This window comes from Syngnathus typhle, linkage group LG1, assembly GCF_033458585.1.
Source record: "Syngnathus typhle isolate RoL2023-S1 ecotype Sweden linkage group LG1, RoL_Styp_1.0, whole genome shotgun sequence".
In the NCBI taxonomy this organism is placed as follows: Eukaryota; Metazoa; Chordata; class Actinopteri; order Syngnathiformes; family Syngnathidae; genus Syngnathus; species Syngnathus typhle.
This window is the reverse complement of record NC_083738.1, coordinates 1499845-1504565: the sequence shown is the minus strand read 5'-3', so window position 1 is coordinate 1504565 and position 4721 is coordinate 1499845.

The window sequence follows — 4721 nt, the reverse complement described above, 5'->3', positions numbered from 1 at the left end:
TGTTCCATTTTCTTGTTCCCGGCATTTCTCTAAGAGGTAAGGCTCCCTTTGGGTCACTTTTTCCGATTGAACGTTACCTCAAAAGAAATTACCCTTTTGTAATTTGCTAGGACCCCCTCAACTGACCTTTCTGCTATTTTAATGGCAGTTGACGTAATTATCAATATTCAATGTGGCCCTTCCCCTTTGGAAGAACACCAGTGTTTTGTTTTCAATGCTTTTAATGAGAACGTGCTTTGTTCTTTTTGCCTTTAAAATATTAATTTAAATTAATGTAAATGCCAAATTTAAATCATCCTTAGTTTCCCACTTGATTTTAAAACATGGTAATCTATATTGTCGCCCAAACAATTTTTCATGCGGGGTTAAACCCACAGTACTTGTAATATTTATGTTCAGTTTGACCAGGTCTAAACATTTTGTCCATGATCTTCCATTTTTCCCATGCACATTTTCACACTTTATACCAGTTCTGTCACGAGAATTAATTTCCGAAATCCCATATCTTGGTATTATTTTTTTACATAACGTTTTTGCCACTGTTAAGGCATTCAGTTTTTTTGTTTAAACCAAATCAAACCATTTTGAGAATGCATCTATTATGACCAGGCAGTATAACCCTGTGGATTGTGTTTAGCACATGTTAAACAAGCTCTACAATTTTTTTTTTTTTTTTTTTATAAATGTTTTGAATATGAATCAAATTCATATGTTGTATAAAGCTGACTGAACTGCCCTATTATCCCTCCTCTTGAGCCATGTGACACACACTATGGCTCAATATTACTGCCCATTCGTATAGGTTCTATGGTAGGACAGGTCTGTCTTCTGGTCATTTATAGATACCATTCTCCACTCCTGCCCCTCTTTTCGTCCCTAATTGAATTTCAGTCTATGGACTTTGTCGCTGCACTTCTTTAAAAACGTTTCAGTAGTTTAATCTGCTTCTTGTGTGTATAAAATTTGAAGCATCTCTTGCACCACAGCTATGGGGTTCCGTCTGCAAGCTTGTTACCTCTTGAATTTAATCAGCTTCTTGTGTGTGTGCCCTGCACACGTGCATATAGCTATTTTTCGTGGCAATTGGACTGCTTCCACAACTAGCTTAGTTGTAGTTTCTTGTTACTTTTCAATCATTTTCTCATCGTTTATCACAAGGATCTTAGCAATTTGAATAAAAATCAAAATGTATGTTTTATTTTACTCAATAGTACGATTTAGAGAATCCATATGTAGTAAAGTGTTGTATTACTACATATGATTTCATCTTCATTTAATTTTGACACACCTTTCAAAATGCTCCTCAGTGTCCCAGTGCACACATGCTTTGCGTGTGTAACTGGTTGTCTCAACCCGTGTTCCACATCCTAATCTTTCCTCCCTCCAGGTGTCAAACCAATCAAGATAAAGATAAAAACCAACAAAGTAACCGCCAGTAAATTAATATAATAGTCAATTGTTGTTGTTTCTTAACTTTAACTAACTCAATCACTCTCTTATTCCCAAATGCAAAAACTTGTGTAGTCTTGACACAACCAATCGACTATTTCTTCTAAATTTAGCTTTGAAATGTTATTTAATAATTTTGCTTCATCCAATTCCAGAAAGCAAGTTCTTTCCATCTTTCAAATTTTGTTTCATCAGGGCTAGGCATTAATGCAGTGTGGACCAGTTTCTACCCACAAAAAATTGCTTGCCTTTCTTTTCTTCTTGTTTTCACAAAATTGCTTTTGTTTTGCGGTGCAAATCAGATAGACTACAGTCTAGCAAATTCTTTTGTGCACCTACATTAGCCAATTTGAACACATGACACTGACAGCACGCAGACAACACAAAAACCTACAGCAGAGACACAGCTCACAAACAATACAAACAACGCTGCGCAAACGTCATCCTCTATTTTGACGTTTTGGTTATACTTTTGTTTTCTCATCAGTGCCTTTTATCCTTCATGCAAATATTGTCACATCTTCCTTAAGCATCACCCTGCTTCAAATATTCAAACATTCTCTGAGAAACTCACACTTTCCCTGCTTCGCCTGCAGCCACAGCACCCCTTGTGCGAGGGGGGGGGGGGGCGCAGCATCAATGTTGATTGGTCACAGGCTGGCCATTTCCTGCAACAACCATGATGCCGGCCCACCGCCCACACGAGCATAGCAATGGCCCCGCCCCGCAACTACGCGAGAGCGCAGGCACGGTTATCAGTCCCACCTTCTCAAAGGGCAGGCCAACTTTGCTGTTGCCCCCTTCATCATGTTCACCTTCAACATCTTTCAGTCTTCTACACAACATTTGCTGTCTCTTATTCTCGTCCTGTCAAGCCACCATTCTAGTCACTTTCTGCCACACACGTCTTATTTTCTCTACTGCCACACACTGCTCATTTTAGTTTCTCCAACCAACTTAAACACACCATCATCCACTTCTCAATTTCCCTATTATTGCTTAACAGCCTCCAGAACATTCTCCAATACTGATTTCTTCCATTGGACACACATCTCACTCGCACTCATACACACACCCATTCATGAGGATCCTCTGCGCACACACGCACACACACCAGCACAAAAGGATGACACACAACATATAGAACACATATAACGCACTAAGAACACCTTTTTGCTTGTCTTACTTGTCAGATTTATTCCCTATTTTACTTTTAGAAGCTATTTGTAATTCTTTCCCATTTATTTAGCGAATTTTAACTTCAGTATTTCTTTATCTTACTTTATCCTTTTAACATAAATATCTCCTGTATATTTAAGCTACTTTCTCCTTAATTTTGGCAGCCAGGTTCCCACTTCATTATATGGAAACCTGATTCGATTTGATTTTGGCCTAGTCATATCAAAATATTTTTTTAAGTCGGTCGGGATCCTGCCTTTCAATTATTTTCCAATCTTTGCATTTTAGTCCATGTTGGGGTAGGGACTTTTGCTTACTATTTAAGTTTCCCATGGTTTATTTTTCTAAATTTTGGAGTTGGTAGTTTGAATGGCACCTACAGTGTCCTAAAACCAACTTTATTCACAGGACAGTGGTTAAAAAGTCAATGTGTGGTAAGTCTCCTTTCACCTCCCCGAAGGGAGCGGAGAGTCCTTGCCTCTGCACCCACACAAAGCCACTGTTTACAATCCTGCGTGTTTATATAGAGGAGCGCTCAAATGAGATCACTCTCAGTCAAACCGTTCACAAGCATACCACGCGCGTTTTTTTAATAACAGAGGAGTCCGCCCCTCCTGCTGCGGAATTTAACTAGCTTGAAAGCTAGGGGGCTCCACACCGCCCTTGCGGAATTTAACTGTTTCTAATTGCACTTGATAGGGTCTAGAATTCTCAAGGTTTTAAGTGTATTAAGTGACCTCTTGTCACAGCTCATTCATTCCTTTTTAGTAGAATTAATATTCCTACTCACGGTCTGCTGATTCTCTTCCTCGGAAGATCTCGTCAACCCTCCCGGTGTCCAGCCGGACTGATCGAGACAGTCCCGTCAAAGGGCTTTTGTTTTACCTCGGCCGAGGATTTTCGCCTGCGTCGAAGAGTCCGCTGGACCCGCCAGGTGTGTCTGGACTGGTGCGCTGGCCCCCCGCGTGCCGCCGTGGGGGGTTGGGTTTTTGGGACGTCGGGAGCCGTCCCTTGTGGGGGGGGTTCTGTCATGTCTCGTCCCCAGTTTTGTGATGTGTATAGGTTGTCATTGTTTCTGTGTGTCTGTGTGCTCGCCCCTCACTTCCTGTGTGCCCTTGATTAGTGTAATCACACTCACCTGCCTCTTGTTGCCTGTGTTGTATTTAAGTTCTGTTTGTGTGCCACTCGATGTCGGAGCATTGTGGACAATGCATGTGTCACTGTCACGAGGTTTGTTTGGTTCCTGTCTTTTGTTTCGCGTTTTTATCGGTCGGTCCTGTTAGTTTTGATGTTAAGTCACGTCAGTTTGCTGAGTCTGTCTTTTGAGTTCCTGCAATAAACCCTGGTCCAAGCTGCACTTGGTCGCCCTGCTCCATTCCACACTCCATCCGTGACAGTCTGGTGTTTTATTCCTTGTTTTTATAACCATAAAAATCTGACATTTGGTTAACTGCTTTATATGACAATATGTATATGTTCTACGTTGTTATGAGTTGGTGTCCCCAAAATTAACAAATGTCGGCATAATGGTTTTTTCCCCCAACCTTTTATTCCAACACAAACACATTCGATATAATAACACCATCAACTACAAGCCAACAAATACAAAATTAAAACATCAATGTCGGCATAAAGTGTCTCTGCTGGCAATTGCATAGCGGCAATGCTGTCTGTCACTCACCCGTGAATCTTCGTGAACGACCAATTGGCAGCGCCAGCGAGCGTTAGATGGCGACTTCACGAGTCAGTGACGTAATTTCCCGTTCACGAACGAGTCAGTGACGCAATTTCCCGTTCACGACCGGGTGAGAGACTGTTGCCAACGGATCAGAGTCACAGTCAGAGTCAGCTTTAGTCAATTCCTTCATGCTAAGACACAAAGAAATCAAAATTACCTTTCCCCTATCCCACGGTGACGAGACACAGTACACGATAAACATACAAGTAAACAATGCAAAATAAAAACAAGAAGGCACAAACAATTAATCAGTGTGTAAGTGTTGTAAAATAGAAACAAATGTGTTAATTACCCGAGTGTAGTTGTATTGTTTGATGTGTATGGGTTGTTGCCACTGGATGAAAAAAAGAAAAGC